The 13,462-nt window shown below is 38.4% G+C and overlaps 1 long non-coding RNA gene across 1 annotated transcript in view; it reads left to right on the forward strand.

Annotated features, from left to right (window-relative positions):
• LOC139073855 (uncharacterized) overlaps nucleotides 1-13,462 on the forward strand; it is a 52,163-nt gene that overhangs the window by 25,203 nt on the left and 13,498 nt on the right. The window contains exons 3-5 of the long non-coding RNA XR_011522942.1: nucleotides 268-390; nucleotides 7,995-8,219; nucleotides 12,530-12,699. This is a non-coding gene — a long non-coding RNA (uncharacterized lncRNA). The remainder of the gene's footprint in view (nucleotides 1-267; nucleotides 391-7,994; nucleotides 8,220-12,529; nucleotides 12,700-13,462) is intronic.

Consider the following 13,462-nt stretch of genomic DNA (forward strand, 5'->3'; position numbering starts at 1 on the left):
TTTCTACCCCATCCCCATTGTTTATGGAGTTGATTTATGCCAGATTTTCTCCACCTCACCACTACAGATGTTTTGGGCCAGATCATTTTTTGTTATGGAGGACTGTCCTGTGCATTATAGGATATTTAGCAGCATCCCTGGCCTCTATCCACTAGATGCCAGTAGCATCCCCTCCCCAGTTATGACAACCAGAAATACCTCTAGACATTGGTAACTGCCCCCTTCCATGCCAAAGACTAAGTCCCTTCCTTGCTTATGTTCCCTTAGATGGATCCAGTAGATTTTGGAAGGGATGTGTCCATGGAGACTCTTCAAGTTGAGAATATGTCTAACCTACCTTGTATTTGTCAATATGGTCTAACTCAGTAACTGGCACAGAGTAGGTACTCGGTAAGTATTAGTTGAATTTTAAATATTGGAATTGTGTTCATTATACATCAAAATAAAAGTGTGGCCACGTTGATACTAAAATGGAAAGAGCATATTTATGTGCCACACCCAGCTTCCTGATCAAAGGTCAGATAAAACACACTGATGCCCATTTGCAATAGGGGACTGCCTCTTAAGTAGCTTGGCTTACCTATCAGGATCAGGGTCCCCCATTCCGGAATTGTGGGAAGCTTACATGTAATTTTATTCCTAAACCATCGTACCACTTCCCATGATTAGGAGGACAAAAGCAGCTGTCTTTACGAGCAGCTGTCAATACTTCTGGACAGAATAGCTGAAGAAGGGGAGGAGGGAAGTTGGTTTTTGCCACACGTGCATTTTTATCCTGGAGACCTGAGCTTTATCCTGGTAGACCAAACCCAACCCACAATAGACTTTTTTTTTTTTTACAGTTACCAATTTTAGAGCAAATTGGTTATACAGAAATTAACCAGTGGTGGGAGGTGATATACATTGTAATATCATTAGACTTTACAATTATGAGCACTCTTGCCTCCTGTTCTTGGAATGGCTGGCTGAATTCTCATGAAGAATTGAGCCAAACCTTCCTTCCCCTCCCACTCAAGAATTTTATGATACCTTCAACTAGTCAGAAAGCGACAGAGTACACCATCAATTTTTAAAGGGGCAGGAGGAGGAGGGAGAAAGGCACCGGATTTGATATTATGAGTCACATTTGATGTGAGCTCTGCTCTTTTTCAGCAGTTAAGAAATTAGAACAGATTTTTTTAAAGAAGACAGGCTAAAACATTGCTGCTTTTGAGAGGTAATTTAGCACTGTCAAGCTTATAACATGTCAGGATTCAGTAAAGGCATTTTGTTTTCATAATACAAAGATCAGAGAGTCAAGCAGATTTTGGCAAAATAATAACAGGAAGAGTCCCTGTCTCTAGAAAGAGATCTGCCAAACTTCGAAGTAATTTACACAAACGTTGTAATCAGTGCCTGCAGAAAGTCACCCCCCACCCCTTTACAAAGCTAGTTGTTACAGGACTGGCTCAATCATAAGAATGTTTGGAGGAAGGCGGAACTAGAACTGAATAGGTTAGATAAGTGATGATGTGAGATATGAAAACCCATTCTAGAAGAGTCTTTAAATTTGGTTTTCTTTGATAACATAAGGGAAAAATCATACTTTCAATTTTTTCCAAGGATCCGGTATGTTGAAAAATTAAAACACTCAGTGAAATGTGTGACTCATCTACTGCTGGAACACAAAGACTTACAGAAATGTCTCATAAAAGAGTGTATATTGAATAAGGGATCACACAAAAATCCACAGAACTTGCATTTTGAATTTTGATTAGAAACTAAACTCATTTAAATAGATAACCTCCAGTTATCCAACCATTAAATTACTTATATGCCCAAGTTCTACCATCTTGTAGGCAAAGTAAATATTTTTTATATTTAATTTTGTACAATAAACATTTTATGGCTTTAGAGCTCCAAACATATTTGAATCCATTTGAAAATTCAGAGTGGATTATCATACTGTCACTGTGCTTCAGTGTTATGAAGAGAAATTAAAACGGTGTTGGAAAAGACCAGCCAGAGGGAAAATCATTTCTTGGCAACATGATGCTTTCTCTTTCTATGCATTGAATCCCACCCCCACATCACAAGACATTCACTGTCTTTATGCTTCTCTCCCCTGGCCTCAAGGGACCATTCAGTGTGGCTCCACGTCCAAAGTGCCCTTTCCAGAAAGCAATTCTTGTTTTAGACTCATCCCCCCTTCCTCTTCACCTCTCTCCATTTCCAATTATATCCTATTTTACCATGACCCAGTCTCCTAAGACAATCCTAGATAAGTTAATAAACTAATTCTAACTTGTGTATCAATTATTTAGGCACATAAATAATTAAATCACAAACATTAAGTTCAACTAATAATAGTTTAGTGAGTTATCTTTTTTACTGGTATTTACTCTATACTTGAGGACTCCTGGAAAGTAGTACCTTAAATATTAGTTGTAAAACCTAGTAAATAAGAGGCTACATGGGTCTGCATCCTGGTTTTATCTGTACTAACTGTTATTTTGGGTATGTTATTGTGACTCTCTGGACCTCAGTTCCCTCATCCGTGAAATGGGATGACCATGATAAAAAACACCTTTCTTATAAGGTTGTCTTGAGGGCTCACCAAGATAATTCATGTAAGGTATTTAAAGTAGCAAATGACCATAAAAATACACTGAACAATATACATTATAACCAACATAACTAACATAATATACACTAAACATATGTAATAACTAACTAAACATAGTATACACTAAACAATAATTAACTATTCTTCACGATCTGAAGAACAAGGTCATTAGCAGTAAATGCCAGTCTCTATGGCAGACAATTCAGAAATATTTTTGCAAAGAGGAAATTTTATAGTGTCTCCATCTCATAACATTGTTATGATAATTTTCTCAGCTCTATGTAAGAATGGACCCAGGTGTAATCTTCAGAAATATACAATAGTAGAAACTGGGATAAACTGGATGTATTATTTTAATAAACAAACTAGGCTTCTGTGGCTGTAATTCCAAGAGTAACCAGGATATAAGATTATATCGATAGAGGTTTATAATCATAGTAAAGACGAATGTTGAAAGATACATTAGATCATTTTTGCAGTATATTTTTACATATGATCATCATTATAGGGAGAGAGAGTGTGTGAAACTACAGTACAGATCTAAGTAAAAATGATTCTCATCAACATCTATGGGCCCATTTTTTTTTAGGTAAAAAAAGAAATGATAAGATGCAGATATACTATTTATTGCTATAGACTCTGGTAATTTCTGACAGCCATGGGCTGCATTGAATTAATCAAGTAGTAATTTCCTTTCTTCCACTAGAATTGAGAAAAAAAAAGTGTTATTTGCTAGAAATGTCTTTTAAAAATATGTTTAATATCTTAGTTTGTGAAGTGCAAATGTAGAAAAAAAGCAGTCAGAAATTTTGGAGCAAGATTAAGAATCTCTAGCCTTCATTCTAGAACAAGCATTAGCGTATGACTGATGTGGGTGTCCTCTGGTAGACCAAGAGTTAAATTTAAATTTGACTTTTAAATATATGTATTCTTGTCAGTTGGCTAGCCTCTCAATAGTCTATGTCACAGGTTGGGTTCTCCAGAAGGTGATGCTGGGATGGAATTTGGGGCAAATGATGTTTATTAGAGATCAACTACTTTGAAAAGAAGGAGCAAGAGGCAGGACTGGGCAGAAGTGGATGTCACTTGGGATGCTGGCCACAAAAAACCTCAGCCAGCCCACCAGGGAGCTCAGGAGCGAATATTGCTGGTCATTCCAGCCATGATGGGTCATTGATGAGTGACATTCAGGCATTGCCTGGCCACAGGCAAGGCAGCTTTCTGCAGCTGAGGCAGCCCCGGAAGGAGCTGATGGCTGGAGGCCTTTGCTGATCATATTATCTTCAGCTGGACAGCAGGTCCTTCCTTGAAAGGCCATCTGGGTGGTACAACACTGTGTTGGCCACAGGCTGTTAATTACTTATTTGATTCAAAATAATCCTTTTTATCACAAAGTTTTAGCAAACATTTTCATCCTTTCATGTAAGCATGCAAAGAACTGAACAAGGGCCTGTGAGGAATTAACACACCAAGAATTGGAGCATTTTGATCAATCTAAACCGAATTTGCTAGTTTCAACAATAGGCAGTAATGTGCTCCTAAGCATTGTTAAAAGAAGTATTTCTAAAAATAACTTCATATTCTGAAGCTCTGCAGCTCTCTTTTAAAAGTTAAGAATGAAGAGGGAGGAAAGACCTCAACTCTTCTTACTTGGAAGACACATGGAACAATTACTCATTTCTTTCTTTGGTAATCTTTAATGCTCTGGATAAAGCCAGGTTACATTCTTAACCCATTCTGAATTCCCTCTGTTTCTGCTTAGATAATCTAACTTGTATCATGGCAAACTCAATTGTTTTGATGAAATAGTCTGTGCTCCAGTTTCTTCCTTGCATGTAAAATCCAAAATAACATGCTAACCTTTTAGTTCCAAGTAAATATAATATATTCTCAGATAAGAAGAGATAGCAGTCAGGGTAATTAACACCATCTGTTATAACTACAACAATAATGCAAAATAATTCAGCGCATAGTCCACTTGGCATTTAGCAGCTAGGCTGACACCCATGATCTAAACATCTCTGTTTTCGGTGCCACTAGTTTCCAGAGTCCACTACTTGGAGACCTTTACTGAATCCTCTACGTTCAGCCAGCCAACTAGCAAAACAGAGAGCAAGGGAAATCGTGTATGGACAGATCTGGCAATGGTGTACATCACTGCTTTCCTAATCTCAAATTTATCAGAAAAGAGGCTGGAAAAAGTCATCTTCTAGTGTGTCCAGAAAAATAGAACAGGATTGATACGCATCTAGCCAGTCTCTGCCACAGAGGACTATATAGTAATCATACGTTTCTGAACATTTACTCATAGTATTCCACATTTTCCCTAAAATTTTTATTTCAAAGAGTCATTATTTAGAAAGGGGTGTCAGGGAAAGTTAGATTGATCCAAAAGAGAATTTGGTGTCATGAAAATGTATGTAAATATTCCAGTATACATCAGTGCACGGTGTATTTCTAATAGAACTAGCTAAATTTGTGATTGGTGCTTATTTCAAAAGGAGTGAATCAATAGCTTGGAGTTGATGTAGACTCCAGTAGGCATCTAGTTGTTGGTAGGCCATGTGGCAAAAATCCTAACACCTTCCTCTTGATGGATGCCAGGTTAAAAAAGATTTGCACTTAAGGATAGAAGAGATCCTTCTTCAGTCACTATATTCTTGATAAAATTGAACACACGTATGTACATCTTTCTCTATTATCACATTTAATTTTGCTTCTCTAGGCTGCAAGCTCAGTGAAATCAGGAGTCACATCCATTTTGCTTACTACCATAAACCCTGAGACAGCAGTATAATGGAACTGGCATCCCATTGGCTTGCCAGGGTTGATTTTGTCCGTTTTGTCCCAACTGTACATTCAGTGTCATCATGTCAGTAGCTTGAAATCAGCCATAGTGGAAGTATTTGCACCACAAAATTCACCCAACATTACCAATGAGGGCTTCCTCCATCCTCCAAAACATGATTTGCCCACATACCACTGACAGCTTACTACATATTTGGCAGCAGCATAATTGTCTCAGGGGAGACTGGGTTATTCTGTGGTTATAAACATCCCCAAAAACTTAGTGTCTTAACAAAACAACAAAAGTACATTTCTTGCTCACATTACATGTACTACACAAGATGGCTTTATTTGGTGTGGTCTCTTTGGGTGACAGTTGGGTTGATGGAGGAATTCTCTCAACATAGGCTTTCATAATCACTGCCACAACCAGAAAGGAAGCTCTTGAAGCCTCTACTTAGAGCTGAATCATGTCACTCCTCCTATTTAATTGGCCAAAGCAAGTCATTGGCCACACCTAACCTCTAGAAGGCAAGGAAGTGAAATTGTACAATATGCCTTAAAGAAGGACAAGCTGGAATTATTTGATAAACAACATTACTAATGACAATTGCAATAGAGTTGGGTAAATAGCATAGCCTTGATTAGTGTGTTAGTCAGGGTTCCTCAGAGAAACAGACACAACAGGAGAGAGAGAGAGATTTATTATAGAACTGGCTCACACGGTTACGGAAGCTAAGAATTCCCTCAATCTGCCATTAACAAGATGGAGAACCAGGAAAACCAGTTGTATAATTTACTCTAAGTCCAAAGGCCTGAGAATCAAGGGGGCCAGTGGTGTAACCCCTAGTCTGAGGCTGAAGGTCTGAGAACCTGAGGACTGCTGATATAAGTTCTGGAGTCTGACAGTCTAAGAACCAGGAGCTCCATTGTATGAGGGCAGAAGAATGTGGAGACTTCAGCTCAAGGAGAGAGCGAAAATTCATCCTTCTTTCACTTTTTTTGTTCTATTGAGGTCCTCAATGAATTTGATGATGCTCATCCACAGTGGTGAGGGCAGATCTTCTTTGCTCAGTCCACTGATTGAAAACCTGATCTCTGCCTGAAACGCCCTCACAGACACACTCAGAAATAATGTTTCACCAGCTATCTGGCATTCCTTACCCCCGTCAGGTTGATACATCATCACAATCAGATAAACCTAGTGTCAGATGACAGTTTCACCTCTTACCTACTTGGGTGACTTGGACCAATTTAGTTAAATTCTCCCAGCTTCCAACTCCTTAATTCTAAAATGTGTTGTAATAACTTAATTGATATGATGTGTATTAGTTATGCTTCCCAATCTTTTCTATGCTTTGGAACCCTGAAACAATGGTTATATTTACACCAAACACTGCATTGAAAAGATGCTCCTGCTTGCGGCCAGAGGCAAGTTGCCTGGGTATTCGAGCTTCCCTGGGGCCAGAGAAGATGAATATCTAGGCACACCTGTAACTCATTCTAGGTCACAGGTGTGCCTAATGCACAGAAAGAGAGCAATAAAGCTAAATTTCCAAGACTATTTTTTTTATTAGTTGCTCAATTAATATTAAATGCATGTAAGTCATACAAAAGCTGTGAGATTAATACTATCATTTACCTTTTACAAATGAAGAAACTGAAGGTCAAGAGAGTTAGCCATTGCCCAAGACCCGAATGTGTAAGAGGCATTGCGAGGGGCCAGATCCAGGAACTCTGACTTCAGGTCCAGTGCCTTATGATTATTCTACAGCTGCCATAATTACTTACAAAGAGGGAATCTAGTGATTTTGTATAAGAAATCAACTTTAAGTTTCACCACCTGCTTCCATCCAATAAGAAAGTGCCCAGATGCTCTTGTAGGACATTCAGATTTACTTTCATTTTAATAATTTTTAGAATATTCCTGAAGTGTAAAATGAGGGCAACATCTATATTTGGCCTGAAAATGTGGGAAAATGGCTTTTTCTCTTTCAGATAGAATTTAAAGAGAAGTGTTTATTTTAGGACTGTCCAATGCTTTAGAAAAGTTGGAACCCATTGAAGGAAACAGTGTGCTATCTTGACTTAGCCCCTGTCAGTAACCTGAAGTCACTTAGAACCTTCTCTTAAGAATCCACAGCAATTAATTTTGAATTCCAGCAGAGTTTTTTCAATTCCATTCAACTCTACACAACATAGGCATTATTGGGGATTTTTTACAGTTGCCCTAATAGGGAGAAAACAATCCATTAAAAAGTTATCACTATTATCCTAATTAAAAGAAGGGGCAGATTTATTAGATGGCTATTTTTAACAAAACCCCAGTGGTTTCAATAACCTATAAGCTCAGCAACCAGGAAGTGACCTCACCGGTTGCCGGAGTGAGAATGAATTATGTTTATTATTGCAAGAGGACTTGTATATTTTCCAGTGCAATGAGACATTATTTCTTTCTCTTTTACTGAAGAAAAAACAGAAAGAAAATAATTTTAGTATGATTCTACTGGGCAAACTTGATTGAAGTAAAGATGAAACCTGTCTAAGGTCCAGTAGAATAATTGTGAACCTGACTCCCTTTTTTCTCTTTGCCTTCCCACAGCCCCAGATCTCAAGCGTAACAGGAAATATGGACTAAAACAAAGTCTATCTTCAAAGCTTTTAGCACCATATCTGTACCATGGGAAAGGAAACATTTGATAAAGGAATTAGAACAGAAATCGTAACGGATTCGGCGGAACAAGGGAAGTTTCAGTTCTGCCTGGTTACCTTCCAAGGTCACTCTGAACTTTGCAAACTTCATTTAATCTGCAGAATTACCTTGTAGGTAGGTGTAGGAATATGACTTAGCATTTCCCTACACATAAAAACATGCACGGGTTTATCAAAGGAAATTTGATTGCTTGTAAGGTGTCACTCAGTAAAACTGATTTCATTATTTTTCTGATTTAAAAAAAAAATGCCAGACCTAGAATTTTATTGGCACATATCTTATTAACATAGTAACATCTGATTCATGAAACACAGGCATTAAACACCTCCGTAATGAGTCAAACACATTGAAATACATACCAATGACATTTGCAATAGAATTCAGTATATAAGAGAGGAGTCATTTCATTCATGTACAAGAAATCTTCCAATATTACACTGGCATTAAGAAGCAAAAGAAATAGAGGCCTTTTTGGGGTAGCCAGGTGTGTATTCAAAACAGCCATTCCACTTGCAGTCTTTAAAGTTGCTTTCATTTTCACAAATTATAGACTTTGATTTGTGTGTATGTATGCAAGAGATGCTCAAATTTCTTATTTGAAAACAGGAGTTGGCTTGACTATTCAGGTTCCTCATTATTGTTGGTCCAGAGCAGGGAGTAAAACGTATCTCAGGTAACAAACTGAGTGTCGACACAGATGCATTCATCTCAGTGAACGGGACAAACCCCTGTTATCAGTGCCTGATAAGGATGGAGAGGACAGAGACAGAAGGGTCCCACACAAGAGGCTTCAGGGCCTCATGCAAAGAACACAGAACTCACGGCAGGCAGCAGAAAGAAGCTCAGAACCCTGTTCTGCCAATGGCCTGTCATGACCAGGGAGAAAGCAAATTGTAGAGCTTCTTTTTCCTTAGCTATGAAACGGATTGATAATACTTACCTCATCATACATCTTGGAGCATGAACTGGACTTACATCAATAAAGAACTTGCCTGGCACAGAGTGGCAGAATGATGCTCTCCCAAACTTGTCCACATCCTAAGCCCTAGAACTTACTGCTATGTCTCTTTACATGGAAAAGGAGAATTAAGTTTGAAGACAGAATTAAAGTTACTAATAAATGACTGTCGTGGATCATCCAGGTGAGCCTAATGGAATCACAAGAGTTCTTAAATATAGAAGAAAGAAGCAGAAGAATCAATGTCAGATTGATGTAGTATGAGAAAGTTTTGATTGGCCCTTGCTGACCTTGAAGTTGGAAAGCAACCATGAGCCAAGGAATGCAGGTGGCCTCTAGAAGCTGCAAAAGGCAAAGAAATTGTCCTCCCCTAGAGCTTCTAGAAATAACACAGCCCTGCTGACACCGTATTTTAGCCCCATAAGACTGACTCCAGTCTTCTGACCCCCAGGATTATAAAATATTAAGTTGGATTTGTTTTAAACCATCAAGTTTAAGGCAATTTGTTACAGCAGCAATAGGAGACTAGGACAGTGACTAACCAGCAAATGAGACAGAATGGTGAACAAAGTAAGTTCTACTTAAGAATGACAAGTGGTATCTAGGGTGACTCCTTGTGAGTGGATTTTCTTTGGAAGGTTGGACAGGATAGTACAGAAAATCAAATTTAAAATTAAGAGAGTTCTTAAAGAAATTAAGTAGCAGAGAAAGGAGTATGTCATACCAGATCACACCAATATTCTTCAAACTCATAGGCATTTGATGTAAGTTCCACTTCATAAGACACTAAGCTAATCAGCTAAAAGCTCCCATTTGTCAAGCACTTAAATGTGCCCAGTCCTTTATGGACCTTTTTAATTTTTACAACAGTGTTATGAGTTGGATATTATCATGCTTATTTTACAGATTAAATTTGAGATTCAGAGAAGTTAAGTAATTTGTCAAAACCAATACTGAAAATAAGTGACAAAGGCAAGATTAAATTTGTGCTTCTCATCCAAAAGCTCATGTTATTCTGTGAGAATACAAATAGATGACTCTCACAGTTATAACATTCACTCATGTAAATCAATAAATGTTTATTACATGGTTACTACATACCAGGTACTATGTTAGATGATGTAGTTATAATAAGCTAGAGAGATATGTGTCTTGTATTTATAAATAACTAAATAGTCAGTATCATAAAATGTCATCAATGCAATGTTGTGGGGAGTACAGGGCTATGGAGGCGTAATAGAACAATTTGACCTACTAAAGGTACAGAGTAATAAAAAGCGTCCTGAGGTCAAGTCCAAGGCATGGAGGATAGGTAGGAGATAGTCAAGCAAAACGGAATGGGAGGAAGTAGTAGAAGAACAAACTTAGGTTAAAAAGTGTATGGCTTGATCCATAGTTGAGAAGATATGGAATGCTAGCATGACAAGAAATGGAGCTAAAGTGGTGGTAGATGGGATTCAGAGAATGGAGGGCTGTGTCCCCATCTTATCCTAAAGGCAATGTAAGTGTAAACATGGAATGACATAATTGGGTTTGCATTCTCGGTAGGTTATTCTGACTGGTGTAGAGAATGGATTAGCAAAGGGTAATATAGTTACACAGCTGCCACGGGTAGCATTACAATGTCATGGCGATGGGGATGGATGAAAGTGTCACATTTGAGAGAAACTTGGGAAGCAGAATTCAAAGAACTGCATTAAGGGGGAAAATCTGTGTTAAAAGAAAGGAGTTGTGAAGAATTATGCTCAGGTCTCTGGTTTAATCCATTTATGCAGAGCAATGAGGAAGAACAGTTTGGGAGGGGACTAATAATGATTTCTTTGGGGACAGTTGGAGGTTAAGATACTTGGAAGACTTTGAAGGAGACAGAGCCACCAGTAGTCAGCCAAGTACACAGGACTGGCCCTCAAAACAGAGTTGTGATCTGGCTATAGAGAGTTGGTTCTTATTAGAATATCAATAGTAATTAAATCCTTGGAGTGGATGATACAATCTGAGAATTAAAGTGAGGAAAAAAAATAGGTCCAAGGACAGAGTCCTGAGCATCAGCAACGTTAAGAAATCAGCAAAGAAACTGAAAAGGAACCTGCAAAAGAAATGAGAATAGCAAGAGAGGGGAAGGAAATAAATGAGAAGGAGCCAGAAGAAGAATGTATGTCAAGAACCAAGTATTTGGTCGAGTTTCAATTCATGGAGAATGTGTATTTTCCATGATTAAGGCAAGTGTGTTCACACTTACTGATCGCTCTGCCTGGAATGTTCTTTCTGCACCTGTGCCTCTCCCTCCTCCTAATCTTCCGCAAAACTCCTACGTGTCTTTCAAGACACACTAGAAAATTTGCTTCCTCTGAAGTGTCAGGACCTCCTGCTATGTTTGGTAGCACTCTGTTCTTTTTCTTCAAACATCCATAAGAATTGCAGTAGGTGAGAAATCACTAAATAAATACATTTCTGGGTAATGCTCTTAGAGCTCCATCTTTCCTGCAGTGCCTGGCACAGAGGGAAGCTCCATAAATGGGGTTTGTGTGTTTAATATGTGAATACCCAGTCATTGTTAAATAAATCTTTGTTATTTTGAAGCAGTATAGAAGTTAACTGCGTATGCTCTGAAGCCGTATTTCTTGGGTTCGAATCCCAGCTTAGCCACTTCCTAGCTATATGATTTCAAAGATCATTAAACATGTAATTCTGCAAACTAAACAGAAAGTCTCTTGAATTCTATGAGTTATTAATTTTTTCCATAGGATTTTGACTCTTCATAATTTCGCTATAAAGTGTTGGAGAGTAAGTGAGTCACCCACGAACTGTCCCCATAGATGGTGATCTTTGCCCTACCTCCCCCTAGTTACAGTGCGGACTACATGAGATAATGTACATGAAAGTGTTTATAAATTATTAAAAACAAAAGGAAACAAAGCTCGACTATGCAGAGTGGTCACTCCTACTGGCACCTGAAATCACCTCTGGTCTATCTCTGTGTTTACTGTTGGTGTAGCTTTAATGACAGCTTCATACTTTGTTGTTTAAACAACCATTCTTAGACTTGGAGTGAAGCAGGTGGAATCCGTAATTGCTTAAATGTATGTGTATAATAAGGCTTGGCAGTTTCAATAATATTCACCAGGATAAAATAGTAGAGAAAGATAAGTCTCCCTGAGTAGATCTAAAAGTCTAAAAGTGTCAGCAATTACCCAATTGTGCTGGCCTTGGTGAGTCATGCTGTGTCTGAAAAACAGTGGAAGGAGGTCCTGACTTTAGGATCAGAGTTCGATTTGCCATTATCTAAAGTCTTCCAGGATGCTCAGCTTACTTATTACACACAATAACAATATATTGCTGGCATGAATACATGATGATTCTAGCTCAGTATAAATATGCAGTTTGAGTTGTTTATCTAAAAGAGGGCTGATTACTCCATATACTCAACTAATTATATTCTTAATTGTAAACTCCCTATGTGTAACAGCAGGAAATGTAAAATATTGGCTGCAAGAAGAAATAAAATCCATGACAATGGACTAATATCATCTGTGATGCCCACTCACTTCTACGTGGCATGTGAGAACCAATGCATCTATCTGCCTCAATTATACAGACACAGATGTGGGGGCTTTACTGTCATCTTCTGTGCCCAAGGTAAAGAGGAATTGTAAACAAACATTATGCTACACCCTCAAGAACTCTACACAGGGGTCTGTAAACTTTTCTGTGAAGTGCTAGATATTGGCTATTTTAGGCTGCGTAGACCATATAGTCCCCGTCACAACTATTTAACTCTGCCATTGTAATACAAAAGTAGCCATAGACAACATATAAACAAATGACTGTAGCTTTTTGCCAATAAAACTTTATTTACAAAAACAGGTGGTAGGGGCTGGCCCCATAGTATAGTGGTTAAGTTTGGCACACTCCACTTCAGTGGCCCAGTTTCGCCGGTTTGGATCCCAGGCGTGGACCTGCACCACTCGTCAGCCGCGCTGTGGTGGCGACCCACATACAAAATAGAGGAAGACTGGCATAGGTGTTAGCTCAGGTGAGTCTTCCTTAACAACAACAACAACAACAACAAAACAGGTGGTGGGACAGATGTGGCTCATGGTCTGTGGTTTGCCAATTCCTCCTCTACAGACTCTTGCTACTCTTGTGCATATTAGCATTTTATATGAATGTTATTCTTATAACCGTGGCATAAATGGATACAGAATGCTTCAGGATATAACATTTTCATGTGGACTTGGGTGTTTTTAAATAAACCAAGAGCATGCTCAAATTTCAGCATCAAAATTACATCTCCTAGCCAACTTCTTTTACTCAGAAGTGGCACTTCATCTAAACTTGTGTCCAGATTAATTCTGAAATTTGTCACAGAGTGGCATGTTGAATTTGATTAACCTGTTTA

This window comes from Equus przewalskii, chromosome 10 (assembly GCF_037783145.1).
Source record: "Equus przewalskii isolate Varuska chromosome 10, EquPr2, whole genome shotgun sequence".
NCBI lineage: Eukaryota > Metazoa > Chordata > Mammalia > Perissodactyla > Equidae > Equus > Equus przewalskii.